Raw genomic sequence first — 17,322 nt, forward strand, 5'->3', positions numbered from 1 at the left:
ATTTTTGTAAAGAACATGGAATAATTCATCAAACCACCGTTCTTTACTCGCCTCGGCAAAATGGAATTGTTGAAAGAAAAAAATAGGATTTCAAAAGAAATTATGAATGCTATGTTAATAAGTTTTGGATTACCTCAGAACTTGTGGAGAGAAGCAATACTTTCTGCTAATTATATTCTTAATAAAGTACTTCGAAAGAAATTGAATCAAACACCTTTTAAAAGGTGGCATGAGAGAGTACCATCATATAAATACTTAAAAGTGTGGGGGTGTTTGGCTAAAGTGGCTATTCCTAGTTCTAAAAAAACTAAATATTCATCGGTTATACCAAGAATAGTAGTGCATCAGTTTTTGATTCATAAGTCAGAACAATCAAAAATGTATGTAAATACTATTATTGAATCTATGAGTGCATCGTTCTTTGAACATGTATTTCCTAGTAAAACTAGACAAGAGACTAATACTAACAAAAGATCTTATGATGCTATTATTAGTCATAATCAAGAAAAAGATCAAGTACAAGAGTAAGAGATAGATCAAAATGAAGAAGATGAACCTAGGGTTAGTAAACGTGCTAGAACCTCAAAATCTTTTGGTCTAGATTTTCTAACTTTTTTGTTAGAAAATGAGCCTTTAAATTTTAAAGAAGCTATGTCTAGTTTATAAATAGCGAAGTTGAATCTATCTTGCAAAATTATACATGGAAATTAGTGGATTTGCCACTAGGTTGTAAAGCTCTTGGATACAAGTGAATTTTCAAGAGGAAAATGAAAGCAGATGAATCAATTGGCAAATACAAGGCAAGACTTGTGGTCAAAGGATATAGACAAAAACAAAATCCTGATTACTTTAACACATACTCACCAGTTACTAAAATAACATCCATTAGAATGCTAATTGCCATTACATCTTTATACAAACTAGAAATTCATCAAATGGATGTGAAATAGTTTTCTTAAATGGTGAGTTAAATGAAAAAATCTACATGAAACAACTATAAGGATTTTCTGTTCCAGGAAAAAAAAAGAAAGTGTGTAAATTGGTTAAATCATTATATGGTTTAAAACAAACACCAAAGCAATGACATGAGAAATTTGACAAGGCAATGATGTCAAATGGATTTAAAATTAATAAATGTAACAAATGTGTTTATGTTAAAAATACAAACAAAGGTTATATTATAGTATGTCTTTATATTAATGATATACTCATCATAGGTAGTAATAACGACATGATTAAAACTACCAAGAAAATGTTGAATGAACATTTTGACATGAAGGACATGGGAATTGCTGATGTAATTCTTGGTATGAAAATTACCAAAATATCAGAAGAATATGCTTTGTCACAGTCACATTACATTGAGAAAATAGTTGACAAATTTAGCAAAGATGATAATCATCTTGCTAGAACATCTGTGGATGTTAATTTGTTTCTTTCTAAGAATGTACAGGAATTATTTCTTAGTTAGAGTATGCCCAAATTATTGAAAGCTTAATGTACTTGATGAACTGCACTCGCCCAAATATAACTTATGCAGTAAGTAAATTAAGTAGATATACAAATAATCTAGGAGTAGAACATTAGAAAGCTATTATAAGGGGGTCTAAGATATCTTAGATTTACTCATAACATTTGTGGCACCCGAATTTTTTTTTTAAAGTTAATTCAATACTGTGTTACTTAAATAAACAAAATTTTGTGTCATATCAGAAAAAATAAAATAAAATAAAAATAAAACATTTGATTATATAATTATACATGCCAAAATGAAATCTAAATATATTGTTAGGGGCTAATTCAAAGCAACTATAAACATATATGTGTTAAAATACGGGGACCATTAAGATTTATCAAAAGATAGTATATGATATATATTTATTAGGCCCAAGTACAGACTTACAGGTGGCACAACGAAGGGATATAATCCGTTGGTCAAGCCACGTGTAGGAAAGGTGGGGTTTAAGGCACTAAAACAATGCCACCTGAGAGCATGGTTTTGTAACACCTGTATAGTAATTAAGTAGGGGGAAAATTTTGCTTGTTGAGCAAACATATGAACCAAGTATAAATGGGGGAAAGGTGAAAACGTAGGAGGAAGGCAAAGAAAATAAAAAAAGAAAATAAAAACACACAGGAAAGACAATAAAAGCACGGAGTGTGACTCGGAGCATCAAGTGGGATAAATAGTAAGGAATTAACATTAAGGTAAGTTATATTATTCTTGAGTCGCCATAATATATTTTACGTATGTTTTGAGTTACTATAATTTATTTTACACAATTTGTGCTTTATAAATTATATTAAAATTTTGATTATGTGGATTATTTTCTAACCCCTATTTACTTAAATGGAAACCTATGGATATGTCTGTTTAAATTTTAGAAAGTATTTGACAATGACTTTGTAAACAATTATTTTTTATAAGTACCACCACGGGAGTCCCATGCCTTGGGGGACTTAAATAACCATTAGCCCCTGTTTGGCCACTTTGTAGTCCTCTGTTTGTCATGGATCAATTGACCCCTGTTCTGATTGTCACTCTAGTGACCTCTGCTCTGTTCTGTTCTGTACCATGGTTATGGCTATTTGCTTACATGATTTCCGCATTATGCTTCTGTTATTTAAAATTAATTATGTATTTCAGTTACCAAACTAATCTTTATTCTTAGCCAAATAATTATCCATGGTAATTTATGTACCCTTATGCTCATTGTATAATATTTCTCACTCTGCCATGTGCTTATAGCTGTTACCACTTTCAGGTGATGAGATTTAGCAAGATCGAGATTGGGAATGAACCGTAGTGTTTTTTTTTTAATTACTATTTGTAGTTCTGATTGGACTTTTGTAATAAAATAAAACCCAGATGACTACTTTCTTTTCTTTTTTAAATAAAATTTCGGTACCCATTTGTTTTATTTAATTTATCCGCTTGCACTACTACTACAGAAATTTTAATTATTTAGTTTTTATTGTCCTGTTGCGACACTAAACCTTTGGCTACCGGGTTTGGGTTGTGACAAAAGTGGTATTAGAGCAATGGTATTGGGTAAAAAAAAAAAAAGAGATATATATATATATTTAGTTTGTCTAACACGATTAAACCATTTTAAATATTTCTAGGCTAAGTCTTCTTATGTTGTAGGAAATGGAAACCTAATGGGATTATTCTAGTTCGAACTCCCAGGAGCGCATCTTATCCCAAACCTACTAGAAGGTTGGACGATACAGAGAGTCTTGTCAGACAAGCCCATCCAACACTTGACCAGCTCATGGGGAGACCCGTATATTTACAGGTAGACCCCGATGATGATTTCTTATTTTGGAGACTTAGCCGAGGCAACATTCGTGAGAGGTACATAGGACCGACCCATGTTGTTGGTCTTGCTCCGAACCTAGGACAGCCACACTTTCTGGTCACACCTCTACCCTGGACTTTGCGAAGAGGAGGGGACACGCATACCCTAGCAACCACATTTGCACTATGACACCTCCTCCACAGCGCATTGTCCATACCCCAGTTGTAGACTTCACTAATAGTGCATCATACTTAGAGATACCGGTATGGATTACTGGCCGGGAGTTTTGGGGTTATGATCACGGTGTTCTTGCCTATATAGTCCAGGTGGTATGGCTTTGCTTTGGAATAGAGCACAATGGCTTAGAGTTTGAGTCCTTCATGCAGAATGAATTTGCGAGGTTATTTCATGGCCCAGTTGTTCAGAGCCAGTTTTTGTGGTAGCCGAATGGTTTATTTTAGACATCCGACCAAGAGATTTTTGTGACCTGATCATGATTAGTCTAATCCTTATGTTTTTGTATTAGGAAGTTTAGACACTAACTCTTGATTGTTATCAAAGTATGTCGTATTAACATCTTTTCTTTTGCATAAGTAAAACGAGTGTTGTATAAATTATGTATGTGATGTTATATAGGATCCTTATGAATCATAAATATGATATTGCGATGATTGAATTTGTAATAATTGGTTTAAAATGACTACCCCACTAACTGTTTTTGCCTTGTAGTAATGGCTAGTGATGGAAATGGAACCGGATCATCGATCAGCGGTACTAACCCAGTAGAGTAAATCATGGAAAGAGCAGTTACTAGTTTTCTGCGAGCCCTACAAACCAACACAAGTAACGGAATGCCTAAACGGCGAGAAGAGCCAACCACAATAAAACAGTTCCAGGACTTGATACTTACCATATTTACCAGCAGTACAAACCCACAGGTAGCAGAAACTTAGGTCAGAGATATGGAGAAGATTTTTCGCGCGCTACCTTGCACAGAAAGACATAAGGTAACCTTCGCCACATTCACCTTCAAAGATGAAGCACAATAACGGTGGCTTCTTACCCTAAAGAAAGAAGATATCGTGACTTGGGTAAGATTCTTGGAAGTATTTTATGAAAAATACTTTCTAGATTCGCTATGGGATCAAAAGGTATCGGAATTCATACATCTAAGGTAAGGAACCATAACAGTGGCCGAATACGAGAGTAAGTTCACGCGACTAGCTCGATTTGCGACATACGTCATCCCTACCGAAGCCTGAAAAGCCAGGAAATTCGAAATACAGGCACAACTAGTTCAACCAGTTCAAGCAACCAAGGTCCTGCTAACCCCAGAGATGGCACCATTCCAACTTGCCCTAATTATGGAAGGACTCATTGGAGACAATGCCGCCGAGATACGGGAGCATGCTTTAGATGCGGTCAAGTTGGCCACTTGCTAATAGATTGCCCAAAGCTTATCAATCCTATAGTAGGCCCCTCTGGACCAGCCCCAAAACCTGCGGTACCTGAAGGAGTGAAGAAGGACCAAAAACGCCAAGGAAGAGCTTTTCCCTTGGTGCTTAGAAAACCAGAAGTTACCGAGAATGTTGTGTTAGGTACACTTTTTGTTTGTTGTCACTTAGCCCATGTTTTCTTTGACGCTGGTTCAACTCATTCTTTGTTGCACCACACTTTGCTACCAAGTTGGCATCAACACCCGAACCCTTAGGATATATATTATCTGTGTCTTTCCCTTCTGGTAATTCCACCATTGGTATAAACATGTACAAATCTTGTACTATATCCTTAAAAGGTGAAACCTTATATGTAGACTTGATTCCCCTCTGCATTAGTACCTTTGATGTGATCTTAGGAATGGATTGACTGGTTGCCAATCACGCCTCTATTGATTGCAAAGCCAAAAAGGTCTCCCTTTAGTTACCCAACCAACTCGAGCTTGTCTTTGATGGAACTGGAGTATACACCCCTCCATGTGTCATATCCTTCATGACAGCCCAACGACTTCTAAGAAAGGGTTGTTGTAATTATATTTGTTATGTGATCGATACTCAACAAGAGGCCCCCACACTTGATGCAATCCCTGTGGTTCGAGAATTCCCGGATGTATTTACTAAAGACTTACCTGGTAAAGTTAATTCAATACTGCGTTACTTAAATAAATAGAATTTCGTGTTATATCAGAAAAAAAATAAAAAAAATAATAAAATAAAACATTTGATTCTATAATTATACATGCCAAAATGAAATCTAAATATATTTTTAGGGGCTAATTCAAAGCAACTATAAACATATATGTGTTAAAATACGGGGACTATTAAGATTTATCAAAATATAGTATATGATATATATTTATTAGGCCCAAGTGCAGACTTACAAGTGGCACAACGAAGGGGTATAATCCGTTGGTCAAGCCACGTGTAGGAAAGGTGGGGTTTAAGGCACTAAATAATGCCACCTGAGAGCATGGTTTTGTAACACCTAAATAGTAATTAAGTAGGGAGAAAATTTTGCTTGTTGAGCAAGCATATGAACCAAGTATAAAAAAGGGAAAATGTGACAACGAAGGAGGAAGGCAGAGAAAATAAAAAAAGAAAATAAAAACAAACAGGAAAGACAGTAAAAGAACGGAGTGTGACTCGGAGCATCAAGTGGGATAAATAATAAGGAATTAACATTAAGGTAAGTTATATTATACCTTGAGTCGCCATAATATATTTTACGCATGTTTTGAATTACCATAATTTATTTTACGCAATTTGTGCTTTATAAATTATATTAAATGGAAACTCATGAATATGTTTGTTTAAATTTTAGAAAGTATTTGACAATGACCTTGTAAACAATTATTTTCTGTAAGTTCCACCACAGGAATCCCATGCCTTGAGAGACTTAAATAACCATTGGCCCCTGTTTGGCCACTTTGTGGTCCTCTGTTTGTCATGGATCCATTGACCCCTATTCTGATTATCACTTAGTGACTTCTACTCTGTTCTATTCTGTACCGTAGTTGTGATTATTTGCTTACTTGATTTCCGCATCATGTTTCCGTTATTTAAAATTAATTATGTATTTCAGTTACCAAACTAATCTCTGTTCTTAGCCAAATAATTATCCATGGTAATTTCTGTACCCTCATGCTCATTGTATAATATTTCTCACTCTGCCATGTGCTTACAGCTGTTACCTTTTTCAGGTGATGAGATTTAGCAGGATCAAGATTGAGAATGAACCGCAGTGTTTTTTTTTTATTACTATCTGTAATTCTGATCGGACTCTTGTAATAAAATAAAGCCCGAATGACTATTTTCTTTTTTTTAAATAAACTTTTGGTACCCATTTGTTTTATTTAATTTATCCGCTTGCGCTACTACTACAGAAATTTTAATTATTTAGTTTTTATTGTCTTGTTGCAACACCAAACCTTTGGGTACCGGGTTTGGATTATGACAACAATGGGCTAAACTATACTAGATATCCAGCGGTACTTGAAAGATACTGTGATGCAAACTGAATATCAGATACTAGAGACTCAAAATCTACCAGTGGATATTTCTTTACTCTTGATGGTGCGGCTGTATCTTGGAAATCTTCCAAACATACTTGCATTGCTAGGTCCGCTATGGAATCAGAGTTTATAGCATTAGATAAAGCTGGGGAAGAAGCAACATGGCTTCATCACTTCCCTGAAAACATTCTAATATGGATGAAACCTGTGACTGCTATATGCATACATTGTGATAGTCAATCAGCAATAAGTAGAGCACAAAGTCCTATATATAACAGTAAGTCACAACACATTAGTTGTCAACATAACACCGTGAGACAACTACTCTGTAATAGAATTATTTCCATTGAATATGTGAAGTCTAAAGACAACATAGCGGATCCACTAACCAAAGGGTTAACAAGAGAGTTAGTTGAGAATTCATCGAGGGAAATGGGACTTAAGCCTATTTAATAAAAGTTACCACAACGGAAACCCAACCTAATTGACTAGAGATCCCGAGATCTAGGTTCAAAGGGACAATTGAGTTGTGTATGAATCATAAGGATCACAGGGAGTCGAACTCTTACCTATTTCTATGATGAAATAGTGATGTCTGCAACGTGTTAGGATAAGCAATGCTTTTAATGATTCTTATATCTAGGAATACCTAGTGGAGAATGGTAGGAGACTTTTCATAAGAATCACCTATATGAGTGTGAACTGGGCCAATTCTATGAGTTTTGTAAGGGCTACAATTCTCTAGAGCACTCATGAAGTACTAGGTTGTTCAAGGCCAAAATGAACACAATCGTGAGAACCAAGTTGTGTCTGGAAATATGTTGTGTGAGTTCTATTATCTTGGTTTACACAAATGGCTAAACAGTTCAATACATCATGTTCACTGATTAGTTAGTAAATCCGATAGTGTCTCACATGAGAAGGTTCGAAGCCAAAATCTACCTATCCTTTGCAGAATATCTCTGATTTTTGTACTCTCTTTAGAAACATCATGTTGTTGCATTTTCTCTCCGTCAATTCCATTCATGTGGGGGATTGTTGGAAATTTTGGTTTTATAGGCTTATTTTGGGTCATCTTTGAGCCCAAATTTAAGTGGGCCCCACAGGTAATTTGAGGTAGGTCCAAGTGGTGACGTGTTCATTGCCGTATGGCAAGTTATACGGTGAAAACGGATCATCAAAATCGTTTATGAGTGAATGAGAAGCTGACGTTGTTTTCAATTTCGTGAAATGAGAAGTTGAATAGTCAAATATGGGTTACTTTGCCTTGGGTGTCCCACATAGAAACAATAAAAGAGCTTACATGAGTATATAAGTTTTAGGTTGACATACTTGGGATGGGCCCCAAGGGGCACCTCAAGTTTTGTAAGTAGGGAAGTTATGGACAAACTAGGTTTGACCCAAATCCACTACACACGCACGCCACTACTAGCCTAGCCGGGTGCGTAATGTGGTTGTGGATCGGGTCGGGTCCTAGCTTTAATTTTTTGGACAAAATCCATTTGACTTTTTTCAAAACTCTCGCAAGAAAATTTCAAATCCTAAAGGATTAATTCAAACTTTTGCGCCAAAATTTGAATTCGAATTTTTTGCTTCCGGAATAGTGCCTCCCTGGTCGCCTCTCTTTATTTTCTAGTGGTTCTAGGTTTCACACATGTTTGAAGGGTTTTCCACCCTTCCGAACAGGCACCTCTTGGCTCATAAATACAGGATCCTTCAGCAGATTCAATTCATTCAATCTTTCGTTTCCCGTTTTCCTTCTGTGTTGTATTTATTCTTCATACTAGTTCTTAGAGTTTTAAGAGAGTTTCAGAACTTAGGTTTTGGTTCGCCAGAACAGATTGTTTATAGTGCTATTACAATCTGTGTAAGTGATTACTGTATCCTGGGAGATAGTCACCGATAATCCGTGAGCACCTATGCAATGGCGAATCTGTCTTATGGACAAAGTGTCACACACTCGACTTGATCGTGATTTTGTTGTTCTAACTTTCCGGTACAAGAACTTCCTGTAAATAATTTATTTACTTTGTTTCAGTTTTTATTTTTTACACAGAAGATTGTTTTAACAAATCATACAATAATTTTTTGAGTGTTTTCTTGTGAACTAATTTTGTGCACATATTAATAAATATGAGTGAGTATTGTTTCACTCATAAAATTTTTGGTAATTAAACTAATCTTGTTTTGAGATTTGGAGAAAATACAACAAGTATTACAGTTTTGACATATTTACACTAACCTTTATTTCAGTAAGGTTAAATGTATCTGAACTAATGCATATGATGTAAAGACATACAAATAAACAAAATAAAATATACACTTCAATATAAAAGAAATGACAATATTATTTTATAATTTATATAATTAACAAATTACTAATAAAAAGAAATGACAATATTATTTTATAATTTATATAATTAACAAATTACTAATAAAAATGCGATTTTGTGTTATGTGAAACAAAAGCTTCAGAAAACCTAACGCACTTACATTAAACTTATAAACTTTATTATAGTTAGGTTTGACATCTCCTAAAAAGTTAAAAAGTCACTATCCTATTTAAATCACATCATCTCATTCAAGTCATATCATCTCTCTATCATGTCATTTCAAACCCAACTCATATTTCATAAAAAATCAAAAAATATATTTATTTACAACATTCCAAACGATACCATTTCCTTCTAAAAAATATATATATATCAACGGAAGTCGGCATAATTTATTCCAAAAATTTATACTAAGCCATTAAACTATTTGATAATTACACTGTCATGTTGTGTGGCCGCACTTTCACATCAATTGGTATCAAATCATCTTGGTCCATGCCATGGTACTGGACACAAAGTAGCCACCCTATTATGGTTCAAACCACATAAGTTCTATTATTAATATTATTGTTATTATCAATCATTATTTTGGCCCACTGTAAACCCATATCAGACATAACTAGACGGTGTAAACTATTTATTTTATAGGGTTTGCAGAGAAAATTATTTATTCCAAAATTAACTTGATTGAATCATATTTGCCTGAAAATATAAATGAATTGTTTTCAAATTATATTGTCTATTCATATTTTTTAAATAAATGTAATCCTATAAAATGGTTACTGATATTTGATTAAGTTAATTTTTGGTATATGTGATATGTTTAGAGAGATTTACAAAATGAATAATTCAAAATGTTAAAATGGGTTCAAAATGAGCTCACAATGAACCGGACTAAATGATACAATTAACTTGGCCAACTCGGAACAGTCTAATAACAAAAGAAAACCATCCCTATAACATTTATTTTTGAACAAATATTGTTGATCTATATAATAGAGAGGATCCTAACGATGGACTCCCAAATGACTTAAATATAAGAAATTCTCTATAATCATTATATATACCCAAACCTATATCATCAAAGCAATTGAAAAAATTCCTACAATACTATTTTTTTAAGAAGTCACACTCACTAAATCAATTATTCAAAAGACATTATTATACTTTAATAGGCTGAACAATTCTGATGTATCTGTTTTGTTTTGTTGCTTGGAAATATACATATATATATATGCTTTTCAAATCTAAAAAGATAAGTCTAAAATAATATTCAACATAGAGCGTTTAGAATTAAATTGTACATTTATTGTGCACTTCAATCTTTATCTCCATTATTAATGAGGAATGCAAAGGCTTATCAATAGATAATCTTCTTTTTATTCTCTATGAGTTTCATGGTTTTTTTATTTATTTATATATTTTGTAGTTGAAACTTGAAAGTATAAGCTGTTAACACAATAGGTTAGTTAACTGATCAGAACTATTATGCTTCTTTAATAGATTAAAAGTTCAAGTATTTGTTTAGAGTCTCTCATTCTTATATTGAAAACTTACATGCAATGTTGTGAATCTCGTATCATAGCGGTTGGTGCATGCCATATTAGAGAAAAAAAAAAGAGGATACACATGTGTCAAATCTATTTCGTCTAATTTCTCGGTGGATTCTGTTAATACCAGACAATACTGGCTGGAAAATATAAATCTGCGGAATTGAATGGTACGCAATTTCTAAAATTTTGATTTTATATATAGTATCAAGTATATTTATTAGTGGTTTGTAATATTAAAATAGTAAAAACTTGTTTCATACGCACTGTGAGTATCTAAATTCGTATTATGTAATAGACATGATATGTTTTTAAGCCTCTTCTACACATAAATATGTGTTTTATTATTTGCTACTAGATAATATTTTTTGCTATAAATTCAAAAATAGTACCCAAAAACATACCGATATCGTTAGCTAAGTACCGTATCAATTGAAAAAACGATACTTTATCCCGTACAGATTAACAACTTTGCTTACATGTAATTATGGTTTATGTTATATTTGATCCACATAATAACCGTTAATTTATTGTACTCAACTTTTTTGTGTTTATGATTTATTACACTCAACTAGTATTATATTAATTGTATTTATTTTGTCTTAACTTTATGTTTGACTTATATCTTCATCTAGCTCATATTAATTATAAAAATTTAATTCTTAATTCACAACTTATAGAACTTATATTTACTTAAATAACTTTATTAACTATTACAAATTAAACAACATTTTATTTTTATCTTTTTAAAAAAAACCTACCAAACTTAAGCAAGTGAAAAAAACTAAAGGTAATAAAATAACCTCTCCAACCTCTCCTAAGGTTTAGGGAAAATATAGCAAAATTCACAATTTTAGTATAATTATATTAATTTTTCTTTTAATAATGCTAAGGTTATCAAAATTAATGCATATTGTGTGAAAGTATAAAGATAAATAAAATAAAATATATATTTCAATGTAAAAGAGATATTGACATTATTTTTCTATCAATTTGATTAGCATGTTACTAGTAAAAAGTTGGATGAGTGTTAGAGTTTAATATAATTATACCAAATATGTAAAATTTATTGTATTTTCTCCAAATTTCAAGAGGTCGGTGTGATTTACCCCAAAAATTATTGGGGCATTTATTCATAAATCACTCTTCATGTACTTATGTTCCACTTAGTCTAAATTATTTTCTTAGGCTCGGTTTGGCTAGATAGATAATATAGGAAATTGAAAGAAAAAGAAAAAAATAATTTTTTATGTGTTTGTTTAGATAAAGAGTCCTAAAAATTAATGGAAACTAAAGTTTCATGCACAATTCAAATTAATTTGCTAGTTAGGCTAACAATTTCTTGCAAAATATACAGAAAAATTTGTTTTTTTGCACAAATTTTGATAAGGTTTATTTTATTTTTCTTTTTGCCCGTGTTTCTTTCTCCAACTCCTTATTATATAGTGATTATTATTTTTTTCCAATCATTTTCTTTCAAAATTTTTCATCTATTCAAATGCATGCACACTACAATAATTAACACTTTTAGCAACAAAAAAATTGGTCGCTAAAAGTCACTTTTTGGTCGGCAAAAGTTATCTGCGACCAATTTTTTTGGTCGCTACTTTGGTCGCCAATTGAGGGTCGGCAAAAGTAATTCGCGACCAAAATTTGGGTTGGTCGGCAAAAGTTGGATTTGCTGACTAAATTTTTGGTCGCTAAATATTTAATTACCGTGACTAATTCATTTTGTCGCTAAAACACTTTGGTCGCGAAAAGTAATATTTTCCCGACCAAATTTCATAGTCGCCAATTAGCACATTCAACAACGAAATTTTTTTGTCGCCAATTGTGACAATTGACGACAAAAAAATTTGGTCACCAATTGTGACATTTCGCGACCAAAAATTTTGGTCGCCAATAGTCTCATTCTGCGACCAAAATTTGTTTGGTCGCCAATTGTCACATTTCGCGACCAAAATTTTTGGTCGCCAATTGTGGCATTTCGCGACCAAAAATTTTTGTCGCCAATAGTCTCATTCTGCGACCAAAATTTGTTTGGTCGCCAATTGTCACCTTTCGCGACCAAAATTTTTTTGGTCGCCAATTGTAACATTTCGCGACTAATCAATTGGTCGCCAAAACTATAAAAACAAAACCAAATTTTGGTCGCCAACATCCAACAAAATAAACCTGTAATTTATAATAATCCATCCAATTTATTCAATATAATCTGTAAAAAGAAGAAATCATTCAAACCAACAAATAAGTTGAATCATCAACATTCAACAAAATACATATATCAACCATTTCTGAAAATAAATTTTCATTTCTTTCGCTTTACTTTCTACCATTTTCATTTTCTATAATCCATTTCTTTCTAAACATATAGAGCCCTATGTCCTATAGATGACATAGTTATCAAAATACCCCTAATAATAATAGGGTGAAGCGCTCATTAATGTTCACATTGACAGTGTGAACATTTCATGATGTGAATATTCACACTGTCAAATTTATTTAATGTGAATGCTCACATCACAAAATTGCTAAGGGTTCAAAATACTTGCAAGAGTAAAATTGTTTATAAAATACCTTAAATATGAGAATTAAGATGATGAATCAAAGTCAAAATAATATGATTTATTAAAATATAAGAATATCTTATAAACTAATTGAAATAGAAATACTTGAAATAGAATTTTCTAATAAATTCTTCAAAATTGGAGAATTGATAAAACATACATATACTTTTAAAAACTAGCGGTAACCCGTGCTATGCACGGGCAAGTAACAAAAAATGGTAAATAATGTTGAACATGCTAAAAATTAACAATTAAATACTATTATATTAATTTAGATGGGTATTGAAATAATATATTTAGTGATCTTACTATATTTAATTAAATAAATTTTAGAAGAAAAAAAAGTTCAATTGAAAATTAAGAGTAAGAGTGGATTCTGTAAATATAAGATATAGATAAAAACAAATTAAGTTTAAATTTGAATATAAACTATAAATATATATATATATATATATATATATATAAAAGAAAATTAGACAAATCCTAGAAAAATGAGGTAGAGAGAAATTCAGTAATTGAAAAAAAAAAAACAAAGTTGAAATTTAAAATAAAAAAATAAGATAAGACAAACTTGAAAAGAAAAATAAAATCTAATATAACTCTAATAACAGAAGAAATAGAGATGGTAATAATTAAAAAATTAGATAAGAGTGAAATGCCACTTATAATATTTTAAAATTTGTAAAAGAAAAACTAAAATAAAATCGAGGTAGTATGTTAAAAATCAGATAAGATTTAAGTGCCACTTATAATTTTTTTAAATTTAAATTTTGTGTAGTTAAAAAATAAACAATTATGTTATCTTATTATACAAATTTTAACTCTATTTTGTGTCTACTACCTATAATTTAATCAAATTTTGTCTTCTAAAGCTACTTAATTGAAATAAGAAAGAATAAAAAATTATAAGAATATAGAAAGTGAAAATCAGATAAAAATAGAATAAACTTAATTGAAAATCAAAAACAAGAATCGATCCTGTAAATATAAGATAAAAATTTAAAAAAAAATCAAATGCAAATTTGAAGATAAATTATATGAATATAGAAAGAGAAACTTAGATAAATTACAAAAGTAAAAGAGAGCAAAAAACACAATATGAGATTTAAAACATGTGCTTCTTTTCACATAAGATGCTAAAAATCTTGCATAATTGGTTAAATCACCCGTTTAATTTCTTTAGAACGTTATTTTTGTTCTCCAATCTTTTTGCCTAATTTCATATTGTCATAGAAGTTAGGTTTTGAGATTTATAAATTTATTTATTTATTTATTTCAAATATCCTTGGGTAAGATATAAATTGATGAAGAAATTTGAATTAGAGTCAAACTCATCATTTATTTTTAAATATTTTGAAAATCTTTTATCTTTAAATATTTTAAAAAAAATTTATATCCATGCCATAAGTAATTTAAAAGTGAAATAAAAAATATAAAAAAAAGATAAGAAAAAATAGGAAAATAGAATGAGAGAAGAATGGATGTGCCACGTAGGAAAGAGGTTCATGAGATATTAGGATTGAGAGTTTTGATGAAGAAACTTGAATTAGAGTCAAACTCATCTTCTATTTTTAAATATTTTGAAAATCTTTTATATCCATGCCATAAGTAATTAAAAAGTGAAATAAACAATATAAAAAAAGATAAGAAAAAATAGGAAAATAGAATGAAAGAAGAATGGATGTGCCACGTAGGAAAGAGGTTCATAAGATGTTAGGATTGAGAGTTTTGAATTTTTTAAGAGATCACTACATTTGCTTATATATATAGTATAGATGAGATTTTTGGTAAAACCCCCCTTTTGGGCCTTTTTATTAGGGTAAAGGATAACCCAATCAATTTTCTTTCAAAAAAACCCCTGAATAAGAAATGCCTACCTTAATAAGGACATTTTATAATTTCTATTTTTTTTATCACAATATTGCCCTTCTATATATACGTATCATACATTTGAAATATTTGAAATCTGAGCTGAAGATCTCGCAAGAACGAAATTGATGAAGACGATCTCCAAATCTAAAGATCTCACAACCAAAGGTCTCTCGCTAAGTCAACAATAGACGATTTCGTCGTCGACAATCAACACTCTCAATTAAACGAAAGTTTCATTGAGATTTGTGATTGTTGATCGAGTTTTAAAAGTTTTTCTTCTCAATTAGACATGTTGATTTGTTAATTAATTTTTATTTTTTTGTCTGTTTTTTTTTTTTTTTGATTTATTTTTGTTGTTTTTTATCTGATTTCATTTGACAGAATCAGAGTAAAATTTTACTCTGACTCTATTGCTCTGTTTTTTGTTTCGGATAATGAGAGTAAAATTTTACTCTAGTTCTATTGCTCTGTTTTTTGTTTGAGAGAATTAGAGTAAAATTTTACTCTGGTGTTAGAATGACAGTAAAATTTTACTGTCAAGAGGTAGTCATTGCCAAACACTTCAGCCGCTACAAATACTGTCTCCGCTTTTTTACTTTTGTACAGAGTAACATTTTACTTTTAGATTCATAGTCTAACATTTTACTCATTTTCAGAGTAAAATTTTACTTTTATACAGAGTAAAGTTTTATTTTTGTGCAGAGTCTAACATTTTACTAGTTTTTCAAAGTAAAATTTTACTTTATACAGAGTAAAATTTTACATTTAGTTTCAGAGTGTAACATTTTACTCTTATTCAGAGTAAAATTTTACTTTTATACAGAGTAAAATTTTACTTTTAAATTCAAGGTGTAACATTTTACTCTTAGATTCAGAGTGTAACATTTTATTCTTATTTCAAAATAAAATTTTACTTTTATGCAGAGTAAAATTTTACTTTTACATTCATGTCTAAAGTTATGTTAGTGACATACTGTATGAGTTGTCAATCTTTGGCAAACCTAATAGTAAAAATTAATTCTAAAATATAGTATAATATTACACTAAACCATAGTAAAATTTTATCAACACAAATTGACTTTTGGACCTGTGGTAACAGTAAAAATTTTCTTTGATAGTGATAGTAAAATTTTACTTTGATAGTGACATTAAAATTTTACTTTGATTGATAGTAAATTTTTACTGTTAATTGTTTCATATTTCCCCACTTATATGGCAGGACATTTCAGTCAATTCATGACATTTTTTTAATTGAGGGATTTTTGGAGTCATTGTTTAATTCCTTAGACTTCATACAAAATAGGCCCAATAGGAGGGGCTTTTCATCAAAAATTCCTTTAAAAATTTCGTGTCTATTGGACTAGGATGAATTACGATCTTCGGTAAGCGAGTTGTAAGGTTGGGCTTGGGCTTTGTTGGGCTTCAAAATCTAAACCCAGACCTACTTAGATTGTGGGCTATTCCCGAGCCTTACTCAAGTCAATTTTTGGGCCATAAACCATGTTTGCATCATTCTTAAGCCCATGCATAATTTATTCCAATCAAACTTAATGCAAAACTAATGTATGCATACCAAACAGTGTTTGATTGTTCATTCGTCCCCTATATCAAGAGGAGAAAATAAATGCTAAAGTCACAAGGAGAGAGTGAAAGTTTATTTTTGAAATAAGTTGTTTTTTTAAAATTAGAATTAATTCCACTTTTAAAAAAATAAAAATAATATATCAAATAAGTTTTCAATTTCAATTTCTCAAAAAATAGAAATAAAAAGAGGTTATATTGGCCTTTCCAAAAGTTTTAATTCATATATTATTTAGATAGTAACTTGTTAGTTGAATAGATAAAAATATGATATTCTTTTTTTTTCTATTAAAATTTTACATTTTATTTCTTTCAATTTCTACCTATCATATACATTAATTTTAATTATTTAAAGTTTGCTAATAAAAGAGATATCAATATAATTATGTCAAACTTGTAAGAACTATTTTTGTTTTTATCAAACCTCAAGAAATATGAGTGTAATTTACACTTCTTTTCTTTAACAAAAATGCTAAAATCTCAAATAAATAATTAAATATTCTACTAAATATACATATGAGAATATTTGATAATATATTTAGAGTCCTATATTGCTATTTTGTTTTTAAGGATCTAGTTCCTCTCCTCTACCATCAAACTAGTGAGTGT

The sequence above is a fragment of the Camellia sinensis genome, chromosome 7 (genome assembly GCF_055761805.1).
Source record: "Camellia sinensis isolate YWXY chromosome 7, ASM5576180v1, whole genome shotgun sequence".
In the NCBI taxonomy this organism is placed as follows: domain Eukaryota; kingdom Viridiplantae; phylum Streptophyta; class Magnoliopsida; order Ericales; family Theaceae; genus Camellia; species Camellia sinensis.